We start from the raw sequence: 20,549 nt of genomic DNA, 5'->3' as shown, positions 1-20,549 counted from the left end.
AGTAGAGCAACGAATCTGCATCAGATTTTGCATTAAGCTTGAATATTCCTCCACATAAACTATTTGGATGATTCAGAAGGCCACAGTTATGGGCACCTGGTGATTGGCAGCTTCATCAGGATAATGTGCCACTCACGCATCACGTCTCATGCAGACATTTCCGGTGAAACATCAAATCACCCAGGTGATTCAGTTCCCCTACAGCCCAGATTTGTTGCCCTGTGACTTCTGGCTTTTTCCAAAACTAAAATCACCTTTGAAAGGTGATTTCAGACCATTGATGAGATTCAGGGAAATATGATGGGGCAGCTGATGACGATTGGGAGAACTGTGTGAGGTCTCAAGGTGCCTACTTTGAAAGGGACTGAGGTGTTACTGTCCTATGTACAATGTTTCTTGTATCTTGTGTCTTCTTCAATAAATGTCTCTATTTTTCATATTACATGGCTGGATACCTTCTGGGAAGACCTCGTATATTGGTCTCTGCATCTGGTTCCTGGCACAGAGTTCCTCAAGAAGAGCACTAGGAGCATCTCGTGTCTTAAAATCTGCCCTTTGACCATGTCCCTGACACAGCACTCCCAACGCCTCATAAATTCCTAGGTAATAAGAGCATGGGGAGCATCTTACTCTAATGAGGTGAGTCTGGGTGGACTCCAGGCCAGGGGCTGGTCATCAGAATGACCAAGCCATGAAGTTTGGAATTTCAGCCCCACCCCCATTCTCCAGAGAGGGGAGGGGCTGGGGACTGTGTTAATAACTGCTCATGCCCACCAGAGGAAGTCCCCACAGAAATCCCAACAGGGGTTTCGGAGAGCTTCCGGGCTGGTGAGCACACCCACATGCTGGGAGGGTGATGTGCCCCAAACCCCACAGGGACAGGTGCTCCTGCGCTCAGACCCTCCCCGACCTCGCCCTGTGTCTCTCTTCATCTGGCTGTTCATCTGTACCCTTTATCGTGCCCTTTACTAAACTGTAAACATAAGTGTTTCCCTGAGTTCTGCGAGCTGCTCTAGCAAACCATTCAAACCCAGGGCGGGGGTTGTAGGAACCTCCAGCTTGTAGCCAAGTCAGACAGAAGCTGTGAATAGCCTGTGGCCCTACTACTCACAATTGTGAAGTAAGGGGCAGTTTCTTGGACTGAGCTCTTACCCTGTGGGATCTGACACGGTCTCAGGTGGATCTAAGTGTCAGAATTGAGTTAAATTGCAGGATGCTCAGCTGGTGTCGCAGAGAATTGCTTGGTATGGGGAAAGCCCACACACGTCTGGTGGCAGAAGAGCTGTGGTGTGGCAGCGGTGTGAGAGCAAAGGAGGGACGTGCGAACAAAGAACTGAGTTTTTCCTGATAGAGGCCCCTAGTGCTGCGCTCTGAGACTGCTGCTTCCAAAGCTGGGTGTCTCTCCGTCCAAGCACCAGGTCTGTCCTGATGAGCTGAGAGAGCAGTGATAAACGACAGGGCTGACAGGGCCGGGGAGGGGTGCTTGTGGGAGAAACCACAGCCAGGCTAATGACAGTTACCTGGAACTTTAATTCCCGACACCAGCCGTATCTGTCTGCTGATCTTCTCATCAGAAAGAGGATGTTTGGTAGGTGCGCTTGCCAGGCTGGTGCCTCTGGAGGCCTCCTGGTGAGTGGGCCCCAGCCAGCTAGCTCTGAAATGGGGCTTTCAACAAAACCCACCTGATCCACACTCTGCTTCTGAAAAACTGGGAGGGAAGAAATGTATTGGGGGAGCCACTACACACAAAGAAAATAAAGATGGGCTCTTGGCCTGGCCCTGCCACTGACAAGCTATGCAACCTGGCCCATGTCACCTCTCGCATCTCAGTCTCCTCGTTGAATTAGTCAGGATAAGTGAGGCTATGCTGTGGTAACAAGTAAACTGCATGATCTTAGTGGCTTCACAAAATAAAAGTCTATTTGGGTCAAAGGCACCTTGCGGGTCACGCACCTCTCCTCCATCCTGTGGCCACCCTACCAGGAACACGTGGCCTCCAGGGTGCCTGCAGCAGGGAAGGAAGAGGCATCTGGAGGATCTTGTCTGAAAGTGGCTGACATCACTCCTACAGTAAACATCACCTGACTGAACTCCTCACATGCCACACCCCATCCCGAGAGGGCTAGAACTGCAGTCCCTGCCCAGGAAGAAGAAACAAATGGAGAGTGTGTAGGGCAACCTCACCCACTCAGCTGACACATCCATGAATTAATTCATCACACTTGGGGAGGGACACCTAATCTGTGCCAGGCCTTGCGTTAAGTGTGGAGCTACAAAGATTCCCTGGTCCTCAAGAAGGTCAGCAGGTGAGACAGACAGAAGGAGGCCGTGCTGCCATCTGCACAGGTCTTTATTGGAGCAGCAAAGGAGGCAGCCAACCCAGCCTGACAAGGGGGTGGGCAGCGCTGTGCAGCTTAGTGATTAACAGTTGACTCTGAAAACCGTGTATGCATACTTACACGCACATGTGTTTACTATCAATTTTACTGGCGTAAAGCATGTGTAGCACACAATTTACAAGCAAAGCTAAATATACAATACTCTACACTGTAAACCCCGTAGAGCCATTGGTTCTCACAGAATGCATTCATTTTTTGCCAAACCTAGAATTCAACCATGATTTGATAAATGGACTTGCACCACCATCAGCTCTTTCCCCAGTAAATTTATTGTCCTTAAACCTGATATGTAATCTGCTGGTAAACTATTTCTCATTTTTCATGCTGATTATATTTATTGCACTTACACCTCTTTAGGCTTCAGCAGTATGTATTTTGTAGTTTCACTCAGGAGTGGGGGCGGAGAGGATGATGGGGGCAGAGAAGGTGGGTTGGGAGTGAGGAGGGGCCAAGGAGGAGCAGCAGGAGGGGAGATGGTGGTGGTGAGCAGAGCAGCGTGGAAGGTGGAATGAAAAGTGGAAGGCACTGGGGATGCAGGCTGGCACCTAGGGAGGGTTTCCTTGCAGGAGGAGCTGCGCTTTCAGGCCAGCCCCTCCAGTGTCTGTCAACCATTCTTGGGGTCGCAGCGCTGGCTAGGGAGACAGAACCACACGTGCAGTTCAAGGGTGTGAGCACCCAGCTTTCCGACACCAGGGAGGAGGTGGGCTGGACAGGTGGCAAGAGGGGTCACCATTGCTTATGTGGTCGACCTCCTGCAGGCGGCTTGGAATTCCCAGGCCCAACCCAGAGCCACCTCCTGGGTAAGAGTCTCCTCTGAGGCTGCTGTTTGTGGCTTTTCCACAAACCAGTGCACGTCCACTTCACTTTCCCAGCCAGCAAACCTTCCTGAATCCTTATCCCTATCCCTTAACCCTCGTCCCTCCCGAGCCCTCCGTCCTCTCATTTTCTCCCCCGTGGATTCAGGGGACAGCGGCCCTTCCCTGGAGCAGGGAGCCCAGAGGCAGCACAGGCCCAGGGTGCTGGCTCCTTGCTTCCCTGGCTGCCCATGTGCACACAGAAGTGTGTGTGGCCGGGGGAGGCCAAACCACTCCCTGGAAAAGCAGCCCATGACAAAAGATCCTGATAGCGAAATGTTCTGGGACCCTTACGAGTCTTACCAACCTTCCCTAAATAAGGCAAAGAACTTAGTGAACAATCTTGGGCCTTGAGGAACGAGGGGAAGAATCAGGGCTGCGGGACATGTGACTTTCAAGGCAGCATTTCCCAGAGAATGGAGCGGGCAGTCCTGGGTCCAAGTGCTGTTCTGGGTGCTCTATGTGTCTGCCTCTGTGTTCCAGAGGGACAGACAGAGAGACAGACAAGAGTTCATATGTATAGAAGGACATATTTCATCCTCACATGAGCCCTGTGAGGTGAGGCAGGTACTTTACTGGAGGAAACTGAGTCACAGAGGGGGTAGTTAACTTACAGAATCCCACACAGTAGGATGTCAGAGCTGAGATTTGAACCCCAGCAGTCTTTCCTTTCGCTGTGACGCTGAGCTGCTTTCACACACACCGGAGCCCCATCGTGGGTCCTCACCCTCTGGGACTCACAGGAGTGGGAGTCATGTTTCCCACGGCATCAGACCCAGGGCTGGCTGGGATAGTGGGGCCTGTGGCTTAGACAATGTGGGGGGCCCTTCTTTAAGACAAAGACTACAGAACTGTGACTCCTAATGGCACAGGCTTTGGAAGTGCCCGTGTCAGTGAGGGCCCTGAATTTTAAGCTTCACTGGCCCCTGCTCTGATGACCTCCAGGGTTGTCAGTGCCCTATTATCTTTATGAGGGCTTCCTGGAGACTTTTCTGTCCTCTGGCACCTGCCAGGCCACTCTCAGACCCCTGTGGAGACCAGCACGGGATTCCGGGGGGCGGGGGGAACATGGCAGGGAGCTGGGTGCTGCTAAGTGAAGCGTGTATGACTCAGACCAGAAGCTGCTGGCACAGAGCCTGCTTTCAGAAAGCATGAATAGCCAGGGGAAGATATGGAAAATTTCCTGACCAGCCCTGAAGCTGGCAGGATCACTCAAATGTAACCCACCTGGGGCGACGTGTGAGACCTGAAACTAATGTGGACGCACAGGAGAAAAGCACCCGCTCCTCCCCTGGGCGCTGTGCAAGGCTCTTGTCTTTCAGAAGTACTGACAGGGTCTCCGGTGACCCCAGCCGGAAAGCCTCAGTCCCAGGGAATAGCCGCGTGGGTTTCAAAAACCATCACCCTTGACCGGAACATTCTGTGCTATCAAAGGCTCAAATAGACTCTTCCACCCTGTCCCCTCCCTCATAGTGTTGTCCCAAAGCCATGAGGTGGGGACCAAGCAAGGTTAGGAGTCCGAGGGGTTGGGGGCAGGATGCCTGGTGGGGGAAGGGGTGAAGAAAGCTGCTACGGGGTGGGCGGCCTGTGCCCGGGTCTCAGAGCCTGAGCTGGAAGCTGTAGGGATGGCATCCTCGTGGAGGAGGGAGCAGAGTAACAAGAAGCTAGTCTCATGCAGAGGGAGAGATCAAATAAATCGACATATTAAGAGTAATGGGAGCCAGCTTTCTCCCTACCTGAGATACAACGCAGCAAGGAGAGGGCCAGAGTCACCCCTTTGGCGTTGGGGTGGAAATGGCCATGTGGATATACACTCAGGTTTGTGATCCACGCCGACAGAAGTGGAAATGAACACAGGTGTCAGTGTGTGTAGATGCACGTCCCGAGCTCAGTGCACTGACACCGTGATGGCCATGAACACATGGTGCCCGGATGCGGGTTTCCGAACTCTGCTATAAGAGAAGAAATGATTCGTGACACCTGTCAGGGACGACGGGGCAGACTGTCGCAGGAGGGCTCTGCAATGGGGATGTGTAAAAGGAGAGAGATTGGACTTGAGTCCAACTCCAACAAGGACTAATGAAAATACCAGGGGGAAAGGCCACTCCTGCTGGCTGACTCAACAGAGTTCTTGCTGGAGGCAGCCCAGGTAATAAGGGAGGAGGAATCTGATCGGAGAGCGAGGGTGGTCAGCTACCACAGGGGGGCTTTTGATAAACTGACTTAGTAGGGCTCTCACTCAAACTGCATTCTACAAGGACAGAGTGGGGAGCCCAGGCGGGCCCAGAGGGCCGGGGAGGAGACCACTCCTTCTCCACAGAAAAGAACCAGAGCTCCTGGGAGGGAGGGCTGTTCCAGAGCTTGGGCAGGGAAACTACAAGATGAGCCGAGGACATACTTCTGTGCCAGAAAGTCAGGAATTGGTCAGAGAGTGAGGGCCATGTCAAAAGGTCACATGGTAGCTACAACAAGCTCCCACCGACTAAATCTGGGACAGTGTGAGCACCAAGATAAATAAGGATAATGAGTCATAACCCAGGGGATGAAATAGGAAACCATGAGTCCACATATATGTTAATTGACTAATTATATTAATTAGTTATATGTGCATACATTTAGAATTAATTAATGGTACTTATTTGATGAGTAACTATATTCACACAGTCTCAGAGTACCTCCCCACAAAATACTTACTAATTACAACAAAGAAAAGTTCACTTCATTGCAGAACCTGGCAGACAGACCTTAATCGAGGGCTCAGTCACGTAAGTGATGGAACCACAGAAACCATGCAAGTAGGACCCAGGGAGAGCACAGCACCACGTCCGCGCTGCTCCTACTCAAGAGTCACAGCCGGAACCTAACCCCAGCGTCAGAAACTCCAACTCTAGGGGCAACTGAGTCTGCCACGCTCAGAAGTGTTAAGATGAGTAACTTTCAGTCATAACAGACTGAGAAACACATCCCAGGTCAAAGGAGACTGAAGAGATGTGACAGCTAAATGGGACACGTGATACTACACTGTACCCTTCTGCTAAAAAGGACTCGAGTGGGAAGATGGGAAACTTGAGAGGGAGACGATGACCACATGGCAGGAGAGGTGCCACACTGACTTCCACTTGACAGGCACATTGTGGTCACATGGGAGAATGCCCTCGTGTGCGGAAAATACATGCCAAAATATTCAGGGGTCATGGGGCATCATGTCAACAGTATTCCCAAATGGCTCTGGAAAAATACTCCCTACGTGAAACTTTTCTGTAGAAGTTTGAGGTTGTTTCTAAGCGAAAGGGCCAGGAGAACTGCAGTCCTCGGACGGCAGGGAACTGGAGGGTCCAGCAGCCCAGCAGGGCTTTATCCCCCCGCCACCCCCACACAGAAGAGGGAGCTGAGACAGGGCTGGTGGTGTAAGGGGCCGTGCTCACTCCTTTCGAACACTAACACGGGGCAGAGGAGGAGGGAGTGAGGATCCTACTCCTTCCACCCTGACCCTCCCTTGATCAGGAAATTCTACAGTGAATGCAGAAAAGAAAAGGTAATAGGATTTTGGCGTGCACTTGATGGTCAGGGCTACTGCTGGGTGCCTGGGACCTTCCACCTAAGTTTCAGGCCCTCTGAGCAAGAAAAGCCCCCTGAGCAGGCTGTTTGGGTAGCACCGGCAGCCCATGGGGATCACAGGGAGATAGGTGTAAGAAGGAACTCACCAGGAAAAGCCTTCTCCTGGAGAGAGGTAAATATTACTTACAAAAGGACAAGGAGACAAAGACATTTATGGTAGGGAAGGGGGTCTCTCAGCAAACATGAAGAGAGAAGAGGCAAGGCCACCCACTCTGTGACACATGTGCTGTCAGAGGGAGGTCACCTGCTCTGCTCTCGACCATGAGAGATTGTCTTGTCTGGGGAGGGGGCGGTCAGGCCCCACGAGACCAACTTCCCCTCACACAGCACAGTCCAGATGGAGCTGGACGCCAGGGTGCCACGCTTGTCTCTTAAAATGAGAAATAGTTAAAGCTGATGTGGTCCCATGGCAGGCGTGTAACAGCCCAGACTGAGCACCAGCCAGCTGGCTCCAGGAACACAGGAGCAGCACCAGGCTGGAAATTCTCAGGCCAACACAGCTGGGGTTTCTTCCCCTTCAGTCACGAGAGGAGACATCAAATCAAAGATGGCAACCATCTTGGGAAAATACAGTCTGCCGAAAATAGAAAAGAATAAAAGACTTTTCCTGGGATCCTGAGGACCCATCATGGTGACAAGGTCCGGTGGAAGTGGCCGTTGTCGCTTCTGTTTTTACATGTGGAGGAACTGGTCCGGAGCCACTCTGCAACCTGGTAGGCACAGCGTTGGAACCAGAACACAATCTCTGCCCTGCTCTCAGGGCTTTCCTCCCCCATCATCTGTTTTTACCAAGAGAACCTTAGTTTGAATAAAATAGAACTGGAGCTGGCCCCATTTTTCTAGAAGCACTAGAACAGGTCAGCCAGGTAATAGGAAAGGAGGCTGCCTAGAATGGTCTTCTCTTCTGTTTTCCTAAAAACTCAGCCCCAAATTTACTCCTCCCTGTGACCCTGGGCAGATGAAGTCTGGTATGTGCTGAGCCCTTAAGGCAGGGTGTTTATTACACATGAGGCATTATAACCATTACACCCAAGGGTACTTAGGGAGTCTGAGGTTTGAGATGCACTAGTAGGATATCAACTTGCCTGCTGTAACAAAGAGACCCAAATAATATTGGCTTAAACAAGATAAAAACCTATACCTCTGTCATGTAAAAGTTCAAACGGGTGGGCAGAGCCAGAATGGCAGCTCCGCAACCATCAGGGGTCCTGGGCCCTTTGGCTATTTGCTCTGCCACCCTCAACATGTGCTTCCATCTTGTAGCCCAGAGTGGCTGCTCCAGTTCCTGCCATCATGTTTGCATTCCTGCCACAAGGAAGGCAGCATGCGGAAAGGCAGGGGCACACCATTTTGCTTCAGGGATGTGACCCAGATTTTACACATCCCTACTTTCATGCATATTTTGTTAGCCAGGACTTTGTCACATGGTCATAGAGAGCTAAAAATGAGATTAAGAAACTAACAACTCTAAAGTAAATACATATACATACATACATACATACATACATACATACATACATACTCTGGTTTCTCTTCAGGTCGTATAAATCTTTTGCCTTAAAAAAAAAGGACCTAGTACTATGAAAAGAATGCACATTGGGGTGTCAACAAGCAATTCTGCTGCACCAGTGGTGCCTTTTAGCTGCTCAGAAAGAACAGGGAGGTCTTTTTCCCCAGCCCTAGCACTTTCAGGTCTCAACTGGACCCAGTTTCCTCTGCTCAGCTGTGTACACTGGATCTGAGCCAGACTGGACCGGTGTCCACCCCCAGCCTCTCTCAGGAATCTGTCCTAACATTCCACACGCTCCCTATTGTCTAGTTCACATCTGTTCTGCTTTGGGCTTGGCCCCTGGAGCCTCCTGCTCTGCCATCTGGGAGAACAGCTGATGGGGTACCTTCCTCTGCACACTGAGATGCTGCCTATCCCCATCTGGCCAGGGAGAAGTGATGAGAGAGGGATGCCCCCCGCCGGGAGAACCAAGCCTCCCCTGGCCAAGGATGACTTCTCAAGCTCATCGACCAGCCCACAGGGCAGCCTAGACGGTAGGCAGGAGCCTCAGCCAGCCCCACTGGCAGGTAGAGAAAGGTAAAAACCGCACCTGCCCACGTGAAGACCCAGAGTCAGTGGTAGATGCCCAAGAACAGTGGGGACACTGTCCTCAGAGGCCAGATGAGGAGCCAGCTGCACACGGGGCTGGCAGCTACATGCATGGGCTTTTGTTTTTGTTTTTCAGTGCATATAGTTTGGAGCATCCTTCCAGATGGAGGAAGGCCCCATTTGGCCTCAGATCTTGCTCGTTCAGGACAGCATCAGCAGAGGACAGACATGGAAACTGGGCGTCCTGCATTTAACAACTCCATGACCTGCAGGGCAGTAGAGCACGGAGGTGAAATACATGGGCTCTGGAGTCAGAATTTCTAAACTCCAGTCCTGGCTCCATTGCTGGTTAGCTTAGGACTATGGGTGATAGTCCCAGTATCTTCTGGCTTGGTTTCCCATCTCTAGAATGGAGATCACTATGCTTCTGTGAAGGGATTGGTGAGTAATAAATGAGCTAACACATGTCACTGTCTGGCCTGTAGAAAGCTCTTGATGGACATTAGCCACTTCTTTCCTTAATCTCTCTGAACCTCAGTTTCCTCATGATAGAAATAAGGAACTAATTCTGCGCTCAGAGCAGGACATGAGCAATTAATTCTTGCATCTAGTGAAGATTCTCTGTGTATGCATGTTTTCCTTCTTTGTTCTTCTCTGCTTTCCTGGGTCTGGCTTCTCTATAAACAGGGCAGAGAAAAATGATTATCCCCGCAGGCCCCCCAGAGAGTTCACACCGGCACTCGATCCAGAGAGGGGTCCTGTGAGTACCTGGCTTGCGGGATTGGCCTGGTTTGCTTTTCTGCCCATTGTGCTGTGTTCTGGCCAACCTATGACCATGTGGGGCGATGGAGCGCAGCCAAAGCCAGAGGTCAGAGGAAGGTGGGCAGAGTGCCTCTGTGCATGCTAGAATCAGAGCCCCTGGTGGTCGGTGGACCAGGGAGCTCTTTAGGCATCACAAGGAATGTCGTCACCATCAGCCCTGGAGCCTGGGGTGCTGAGGGGACACTGGATGGGGGGAGATCAGGGGATTTTAAGAGGAAAAAGGAGGATTTCAAAAGGATGATTCCAGTCACCCATCAGGGGCTGATTCTGTCCTCGTCCCAGTTCCGGGACTGGGGCTCCCAGAAGTGAGATCGGAAGGAGTCCTTAACAAAACCTTAGTGTGTTTTTATTTACTTATTCACATCTCGCCATAAATACAATTAATCTCATTCTTCCAGCATCCATTTATTAATTATAATATTGGAAATCTTAAGAGTGGATACATAGTCACCTGAGAGTAAATAGAAGCTTCGGGAAATAAAAGCAGATTCTGCCAAAAGTCAGTCGCTGTGGCTTTGACTTTGAAACAGGGAACTTTCAAAGACGCAAGGCACGTTTGCACCAGACAGCGGTGCAGAATGAGGGCAGGGTCCTGCCTCTGTGGGGCTCCCCGTCACACCCTGCTCTCTGTGTGACCTGTCTGGTGGAGGCCCTCTCTCCTGGTTTCCAAATATTCTTTTTCTTTCATATTTTCAGTCCATATTTGTGATCTTTGTAGTGTTATTTTGTCCTTGTAGCCTGTGCTCTCCACTCAGGGTTCATTAGCAGTTTTTCACCAGGATTGAGAGAGTTTTACACCAGGCTCAGTCATGTTTGCTCTTCTTGAAACTTTTAGGTCCTTAAGAAAACACATGCTCAGAAATGCAGAACATTCATGTGGCTGCCCTCTAACTTCTGTGTTAGGTTCAGAATGGGTGATATGGGTTTATACTTAGAGAAGGTCTAACCTTAATTTCAAAAATATTATGTAAATATTCAGAAAAGCATGTGAGTTTTGTACACCAGCAGTCACTGCCAACTCATCACATGTCAATAAGGTTATCAGTGGCCAGGGCGGGTTGTCTTGCCATCGTGGAATGTTCCCAGACTCGGTGGCTGGAGTAATCCTGTGGGAACTATGCATCTCTGAGCCTTGAGGAAGTAAATTTAATTGCTGTATATGGAGAAGACTTTTTATTTTGTCTTTAAAATTTAGGCAACTTCTTTCTATTCTACAACTTACTTGAATTGACTTCAATAGAGAATTGTTTTCTCATTATCTAGTAAAACTGATGCTTAGGAAGGTATGCAGGTTACCCTATGGCTTTCTTTATCCCCTGGCACATCACCAATATCCCCAGAGATTCATGATTCCAGTAATACTAAAGTCACGTCAAGCTTGCAAAAAAGAGAGAGAAAGGGGGATAGAAAATATCAAAGTGCTGTCGGTCATTTACACTATATTCTAAACACACTTCCTTTCCTGAGAAAAAGTTTCAAGGTCAGGAGAGAGGAGAGAGAAAGAGGATCATGATGGGAAGGGCAGCAGGGACAAAGACAAGGAAAGGGAACTGGGATTAGCAAAGTCAGCCTTCACCTCTGCATCTGGCCCAGGACCAGCCCTGATCCTCTGATATCACTGAGCAAGCATTTGTTACACACCGGCTGATCCCAGAACATTCCATTCTGAGGCCCCTTACCAGGAGAAAACTGCGTGGAAGCCCCAGGGAGACCAAGGCCCAGCTGGGACCTGGCCTGGAGTTCAGGTCACAGTAATTATCAGCTTGGGTGGCTTCCTCTGGAATCCTTTCATCTCCAGCACCTCTCTGCCTCATTAAGTCTCAGCTCCTGGGCTGCCTCAGGGAGGAAGAGGCCCTGGTAGAAGGCAGCCAGGCCCACCCAAAAGGTGACTTACAGGCCAGGCCAGAAATGACATCACAGCTCCTGGCCTTGTGAATTTATTTATCCACAGGACCCTGAGGGCAGTTGCTGGAAGGTCCTTCCCTGCCCCTGCACTACCTTCACTTCTGGCTGCTGCCCTGGCTGCAGGCTGCCAGTCCCGTTCTCAGGGGGCTGGAAAGGGGACCACGTTGAAATCAGAGCAGCCTGCCCAGAGTATCCCCAGGACTGCAGGAGCCCTTTCAGTTCAAGATGTCTTTGGGCCTGCTTGGAAGTGAGGGGCTCTTACTGACAACCCCGGGCCTCAGTCTGCAAAGGTGACAACAGGCAAGGGGACCACTTATTGAAGCCAAGTTTATTGTTCAGGGCCAACAAAGCCCCTCTGAGGCAAGCCTGTGACAAGGCCTGAGACTCCATCAGACAAGGCCCTCCAGATGGCCCCACATTCAGACGTGGACTTGTTGTTTTCATGACTGAGTGATGCAGCAGATGTTTGGGGCTCAGTCCTGGGTCCACCTTGGGTGGGCTACACTCATGATTAACAGGAGTACAGGGCACTGGGTTATTTCTGTGCCACGCATTGTGCTAAGGGCTTTATGCAGATCACTTTAATTCCTTCCCCAAAGGTGTGACATTGGTTCCATTATTATCTTCACTGAAAGATGAAGAAGCTGAAGGTTAGAGAGCCCAAGGCCGAAGGTCACAGAGCCAGCAAGTAACCAAGCAGGACTGGTCACAGAACCAGAAGTCTGACACCAGCTGCCCCCACCCCACCCAGCACCCTGCGGGTGGGGATCAGGATGCCCTGAGGGACACCATGGGCTGGTGAGGCTTCATCCACACATCTAAGGTCAAAGGGCTGGGTGAGGGTACCATGCAGACACCCTGCCCCAGCTGGGTAGCATGTTGCCCAAAGGCAGACAAGGAATCATTCAAAGAGGTTACATTCTCCAGTCCTGCAGCTCCGAGATCTAAGTCACATACCGGACAGCACCTGGGGCGTGGGGTGGGGGAAGGCGAGGCAAAGTCACAGCATTGCTCTCAGGGGCACAGGGGTCCCAGTTAACACAGCAGCCCTACGAATGGAAACATCCCTCCACTTCAGCGGAAAGCCGGCCTGCCTCTGCAGAGGCTGTTCCGCTCTTCACTGCACTCATTCCTTTGGTCAAGCAAGCCCGTGGAATGAGCACTATGCACCCCTGACCACATTTCCCAAATCAACAGTCTCCACCTGGAGCTGCCTTCGGGGATAGTGAGGCTGAGTGTTTGAAACCCAAAACCTGGGTCCTGCAGTCCCTAGACATCATGCCTCCCCCCCTTTGCCAGAGGATGAAAGGCAATACTTCCACTGAAGGTGTGGTGTGGGGTTGAGCGTGGTGGGGTCCTGCAGAATGCGGCTTTCTCTCAATCCAATACGCAGGTTCCAAGAGAACTGATTAGTGTTCTGCGAAAAGTCTTTTGGGATCTCTTTACAAACCGAGGATGTGACCTATGTTAGCTGTGCCTGCACAGGCTTGGGGTGGGTGAGGACCTGGGCAGCAAGCAGCCCTCCAGAGAGTCCCTTCCTGACTGCTCCAGTCTTTCTAGGCCTCTCAAGGGGCACAGTGGCTTTGCTACAGCAGATCAGCACAGGCCGCGATAAGGCGGTGCTGAGAATAGACCGCTCGTTTGTTGCGTCTCAATGTGACCTCTCCATAGACCATGTTCTCAATCGGGGTGACAGTGCTCAGAATGGCAACTGCTCTTCCTACCCAACAAAACAGGTCTGAGAACTTCCTATTTTCCTAAAAATGGCATTTGTGGGTCTGAAAGGGATTGCCCAAATTCATTTTTTAATGAAAACATTTTCCCAGTAACACCAAAAAGTCTTTCGGTCCTGGGTAAGTGCAGAACATTGCTGTCAGGGGTGTGCTGTGGGGACCGAGGGGCACAGGGAGCGAGAGAACATTTAGAAGAGACGGTTAAGGGTTGACACACAAACAGAAGTCCAGGAGATCACAGAGCAGACAGAGAAAGGACACCTGGAGAGATGGGGCCTCTTAGCTAGACTGCAGCCGCCCCCTTCCCCACTAACCCTGGCCCCAACGGAGGGCCCTGACCTGGCGCCAGCTGCCTTCCGCTCCTCCTACCCGCTCTGGCCTGACCTTGTCCACCCAAACGTCAGCCCCGTCTACAAACACAAACAGGACAACTTATCTGCATTGCCTAACCAAGGTAAACAGCCCTACACAGGCCCAGTCCCTGCCTTTACCACGAAGGTCAGCTGCTGGGCCAAAGGTATGCACAAGGACATTTTTTTGGTGACTGTTTCCTCCTGGCAAGACTTCTGGATTCAGATGACTTCAGCTGAGTAGTTGCCTAATGTCATCATAGAAACCCGAGTCTAGGAGGTTATTTAAGCAGTTGTAAAGTCCATTCCCTGCCCCTTTCCCAGACTTTCTGCCATTTTCAGAAACCCCATAATTGCCATGGCCATACAGTGACTCACACCTTTTTCAAACAGGAAGTCTACCCAAGGTCTATGCTAAATCCTCCAGGTTTCGGGGTGGCCTGCTCCTCTTTGCTCTTGTCTCTCACGTAAACAGAGTCACTGAAGGGCACGCCCATGAAAGGCTTCACCAATACAATCAAAACAGCTAGAAGATGCTGTCCTTTCCTCCATGTGTCCGGAAGATACCAGGCCTGACTTCCAATTTTGGCTGTGCCACTAGTCAGCTATGTGACCTCAAGCAAACTGCTGAACCTCTCTGATGCTGTTTCCTCATCAGCAAAATGAGAAGGCTGGACTAGACGGTTCTTAGGTCCTGTTATGAAGTGAATTGTATCCTCCCAAATTCATATGTTGAAACCTAAATAACCTCCCAATGAGATTGCATTTGGACATGGGGTCTTTAAGGAGGTAAGTTAAATGAGGTCATCTGGGTGGGGTTGTAATCCATTGGTTGGGATCCTTATAAGAAGAGGAAGAGACAACAGATCTCTCTCCTCCTCATCCCCCTACCCCCCACCCCCTAAACACACACAGAGGAGAAGTCATCTGCAAGCCAAGGACAGAGGCCTCACCCAGGCCCAACCCTGCTGGCACCTTAATTCTGGACTTGCAGCCTCCAGCACTGTGAGTACTACTTGTCTGCGAGACTGGACTATGGCAGCCCAGGCAGATAGGCTGTTCCCCTCCGCCACCCTGGAGTCGTTTGGATGGCTTAAACCCCGCTGGGAAAATCAGCAACCCCCAGTCCCTCCAGAGATTCTCAGCAGAAACTCTGTTTCTGACGCCACCTATGGCAGGGAGTTTCTGCTTCTGCAGAGTGCTTTCAGGCAGGGATCGACTGGCATCCCCACCAGCCCCAACATATCACCCTAATCTCTAGTGACAAAGGCCCCTGACCCAGAGCCATGAAGCACTGAGGGCTAGGGTATGAGAGAGGGGGAGAGGTGTGTGTGTGTGCGCGCGCGCACGCACACACGCACACACACAGGGGGTGGTTCACTGCATGCTTCACCAGTGGTCCCCTCCTGGGGGCCTTTCCTGCCCCCCAATCCCTACCTCTAAGTCATCTCTATGATAAGCACTGTGGCCATGTCAGTGTGGTGACCTCCTTCCAAACCTTGCTGGTTAAATCTTTTGGCCCAAAGCAACTACTAAGACGTCTGGCTAACAGAGGCCCGTCCCCCAGTCAGGACCTTCAGTACTACTCTCTGGTCCGCAGCTGGCCCGGCCCCTTCCGTTTCACTCTCCACCTGAGTGCTTTCAGAATCTGGGCTCTGGAGCTCAGCTGACTTAGCTTCCATCAAGGCCCCAGCACCTGGTAGCAGGGCAATCTTGGGCGAGTTACTTACCCCCTTAAAGTCTTATTTCCTCATCCTTAAGTAGGGTCCCCCTTCCAAGGTTACGGGAGGCCTCTGTGCCATGATGCGTAAAGTGCTTATAGCCTGGTGCCTGGGTACACAAATGTTCCACAGATTGCAGTTACCATTATGGCTCCCAAAAGCGAGCATTGTGGTTTTGGCCGGCCACACCCTACTCAGAGACAATCCTAAGGACATGGGGATGGGGCCTGACCTTGGGTGCCTGCCTGAGCTGAGTTGTCCAAACTTCTAGTTAGTTCTGTGAGTCAGCAGTACACTGACACCAGAGCTGGTCCCTGCTGTGTGTGACCAGGGACCTGACTACATCTCTGGAGCCCCCACTGGCCTCAAACTTCTTCAGCCCCATTCTCCCAGCAGCCCCCACAGGCACTGCACTGTGCCACTGGCTTTTGCTCAGCAGACCTAACTGTGCTCTTCATCCACTTAACTCCCACTGCTTCAGGAGCCCTGTGCCTACCCGCTTCTTCTGCACACATGGTATGGGTTCATCGATGCCAAGGGGCTCCGGGATCCCTGAGAGTGGGTGGAGCTGGGTTTACTTAATCCTTCCCCAGGGTCTGGAGCATAAAACGTACCTAACAAATGTTACTGGATGGTGGACAGATGATTGCTGGATGGATGGATGCATGGATGGACGATTGGACTGACAGATAATAAGTTACTGTGCTCTAGTTGCCCCTGCTTTGTCTCTCCTTTGGGTGATTTTCAGGCAAATCTGCCTAAAGTCCGGCTTGGCTCACTTCATGACCCAAATAACTTCAGAGGTTGTGCTGTACCTGCCAAATACAGTTCAAACTCCTCAGTCTGGAATCTGGCCCCTAGCTTACTTTTCCAGTTCTACTCTCCCACTGTTCTCCAGCCAAATCGTATTAGCTGTTCTCTACACCCTTGCTACTTAGACCTTCCAACCTGCAGCATCAGCTTTACCTGGGAGCTTGTCAAAACTCCCAAACCCTGACCCACTGAATCAGAATCTGCATTTTAGCAAAAACTTAGGAGGCTCATGCCCAATGAGAGTTTGAGAATCACTGCTCTAAGGTGTCCCCAAAGCCCCTGCCAGTCCTCTGTCAAGTCTTGTACAACTTTTAGAGCTCAGCATACCTGTGCTCTACTATATGTAACCCACCCCACCCCACCTGCCCTACCCAAGCCCACCTACACACACACACACACACACACAGGTTCTGTTTTCCTCAGAATGACCATAGCATTTAGTTTATGCCCTCTCATCCCAGAGCTCACATTGTTCCTGAGGTTTAAGTATTTGAAATTCATCCCTCTGTTGTACATTACAAAGATCTGGTGGATGAGGACCTTATTATTCTCTTTCATCCCATAGCATGTCTCAGATGCCTTGTACTTAGCCCGCACTGGACAAATACATTAAAAAGGTGAACAGATTATTGGAGGAAGGAACAAATGAAGGTCAGGTTCTTAATAAAGGACAGTTCACAGAGTCCCCAACGGTGGCAGCTGTCTCAGACCCCCCATGATGAGTTTTACATGCTTGCTCCAGGCTTTCTTCCCTGGAACAGTGGGGAGTTTTTCCACCCTCCCATCCCAACCTGCCCTGCATCCTGGGGTGATGGGGAATGAGATACAGTCTGTGGTGGCACAGGGCCCTTTGTAGGCTGCCTGGCTTCTCATTCATGGGTATGGTGGGGAGGGAGGGGAGATACACAACTTGTTGGGAGAAGCACAGCAAAGCCTGCACTGTATCAGCAGTACTGAGTCCAACCTCTTCGGTGGTCAGTCCAGTACTGGAATGTCAGGACAATCTCAGACTTCATGCTGCTCCGAACTCATCTCTTCGGAAAGCCTTTCCGGATGCCCTCACCCAACCATCCCTTTCTCAGGCCGCTCACACTTAGTACTTGGTTTTCTCTGTATATATATCACATGATGAAAAACAGAATGATTTCTCCTAAGGCCAGGAACAAGGCAAGGATGTCCAATCCCACCACTTCTACTGATTATTGTACTGGAGAGTCTATGCAGTGCAGTCAGGTAAGAAAAGGAAATTCAAGAGCCTTGACCGGTGTGGCTCAGTTGGCTGGGCATCATCCCATAAAGCGAAAGTTGCCGGTTCAATTCCCAGTGAGGGCACATGCCTGGGTTCAAGGTTTGGTCCCCATTCGAGGTGTGTGCAACAGGCAACAGATTGATGTTTCTCTTTCACATCGATGTTTCTCTCCCCCTTTCTCCTTTTCTTTCCCTCTCTCTAAAAATAAATAAATAAAATCTTGAAAATAAGAAAAGGAAATTCAAGGCATCCAGATTGGACAGCAAGAAATAAAACTATTTACAGATGACATTATCCTGTATGATGAAAATCCTAAGGAATTCACAAAACAACTAATTAAAGGGCTGAGTAATATCAATGTAAAAAAAAACCAAGTGCATTTCTAGATATTAGCAATGAATAATCTGAAAACAAAATTTAAAAAATAATTTAATTCACAATAGTTCAAAAATAATAATGAAATTCCTATCAAAATCCAGCAAAATATATGTAGACATAGATAAGCTTATTCTAAAATTTATATGAAAAGGCAAAGGAACTAGATTAACTAAAACAAAAAGAATAAGTGAGAGGAACCACTGCCCAATATCAAGGCTTACTAGAGCTACAGTAATCAAGACAGTGTGGTATTAGTGGAGGGACAGACACAGAGATCAGTGGAACGGAATAGAGAACCAAGAAATAAGACTCACACAGTATGTTCTGTGGGTTTTTCAAAAAAGGGGCAAAATGTAAAATGACAGCCTCTTCAACAAACGAAGCAACTGAAATCCACAGGCAAACCAACCAACCAACCAACCCTCAAACTACACCTCACATCTTAACACCAAAATTAACCCAAAATGGATCACAGACTTAAATGTAAAATGTAAAATTGTAAAACTTTTAGGAAAGAAGGATGCTGAAAATCTCTGAGCTCCAGGGCCGGGTAAAAAGTACAATTCTTGAATATGCTATCAAAGGAATAATTTATTCTTAAAATAGATACATTTGAACTCCATCAAAATTAAAAACCTTTGCTAAGCAAAATTTAAAACCTAGTTAAGAAGATAAAAGACAAACTACAAACTGGAAAAAAATATTTGAAAATCACTTATCTGACTTGTATCCAGAAATCAACAAAAAGAATCCTCAAAATTTAAAAACACAAATGCAGTAAAAACACAAATGTAAGCCTGCTTCTAATCAAACAAAAAAGGCAAAAGACATGAGTAGACATTTCACCAGAGATGTATTTGCACATAAACACATGCAAAAAATGTTTAATATCACTAGCCATTAGGGAAATGTAAATTAAAACTCCAAGGCGATGCACATCTATTATAGTAGCTAAAATAAAGCACAGTAATAAGACCAAATGCTGGCAATTGTGTGGAGAAATGGGATCTCTAGTACACTGCTGGTGGGGACGGAAAACAGTGCAGCTGTCTCGTGCAAAACTAACATCCACTTACCATGTGATCCAGCAGTGGCACTTGGGCACTGACTGGTCCCAGAGAAATGAAACCTTACATTCACACGAAAACCTGTACATACAGTAAACCGTACACTTAAAAATAGTTAAAATGATAAATTTCATGTATATTTTACTACAATTTAAAAATGGTGCAGAAATATTCATAGCAGTCTTACTCAGAATAGACCAACACTGGGAACAACCTACATGCCCTTCAGTGGGTGAATGGTTAAAGAAACTGGTACATCCATACAATGGGATACTACTCAGCAATCAAAAGGAAAAAGCTACCAACACATGTACCAACTCAGATGGATTTCAAGGGCATCACAGACCCAAACTGCATGACTCTGCTTATATAACATGCTCAAAATGACAAGGCTGTAGAGATGAAGCCAGATGAGCAGTTTCCAGGTGTGATGGTTAATTTTATGTGTCAGCTGGACTTGGCCAAGCGATGCCCAGGTCACTCGTATGCATTATTTCTGGATGCATCTGTGAGGATGCTTCTAGAAGAGATTTGCACTTGAATTGATACACTGAGTAAAGAAGATCACCCTTCCCAACGTGGGCATCAACCAATTCGTTGAGGGACTGAATCGATCAAAATGGTGGAGAAATGGTAAATTTGTTCTCTTTGTTTGACCTGCAACACTTATCTTCTCCTGTCCTCAGACATGGTTCGCAGTTCTAGGGCCTTCAGACTCAGACTGAAATATACTTTGCTTTCCTGCATCTCCAATTTGCGGAAGGCAGATTGTGGGACTTCCTGGCCTCCACTGTTGTATAAACCAATTCCTATATTAAATGTCCTCACATATACCTACACATATCCTATTGGTTCTGTTTCTCTGGGAACTCCAATACATCAGGTGGCAAAAGGCAGCACATCAGAGCTCCTCTGTGGCAATGGACAGTTCTGTTATCTTGATCATCGTGGGATTACATGATTCTGTATGTGGGATCACATTGTGTACACACACACACACACACACGTAAAAACTGGGGGAAACTGAATACGGTCTGTAGTCTAGTTATCACTATTCAATCAATGTCCATTTCCTATATTTGCTACTGTATTACAGTCATATAAGATATCACCATTGGCAGCGAAGGCTGAAGGATTTGCGTGACTCTACTATTTTTGCAACCTTGGATGAGCCTGTAATTATTTCCAGATAAAACGTTCTTAAAAAGTAAAACAAAATTAGGGATTTTTGTACTTATTTTCGATTTCCTCCTCCAGTAACACAAGGGTGCCGCCTAACTCATGCATTTGACCTCCAACTTTGGTTTCACGTTGCAGACAGCAGGAACTGGGAACCCTGGGAGCCTAGGTGGAAACACTGGATGACTACAGAAGGGGCAAGAACACCAAAGTCACACAGAGCTGGCACCAGGGACGTAAACACTCTTCTGCCAGCCACTGATCTCTTCCACTTTCCGACTCTCTCCCGACAGGTTCTGAGGGAGGGACCAGAAGCCTCTCTCCCACAGGGGTTGTGTTGGCCGATGGCACCTTCCCCTGGTT

The sequence above is a fragment of the Desmodus rotundus genome, chromosome 4, assembly GCF_022682495.2.
Source record: "Desmodus rotundus isolate HL8 chromosome 4, HLdesRot8A.1, whole genome shotgun sequence".
Taxonomy (NCBI): domain Eukaryota; kingdom Metazoa; phylum Chordata; class Mammalia; order Chiroptera; family Phyllostomidae; genus Desmodus; species Desmodus rotundus.
This window is presented reverse-complemented; position numbering follows the sequence as displayed.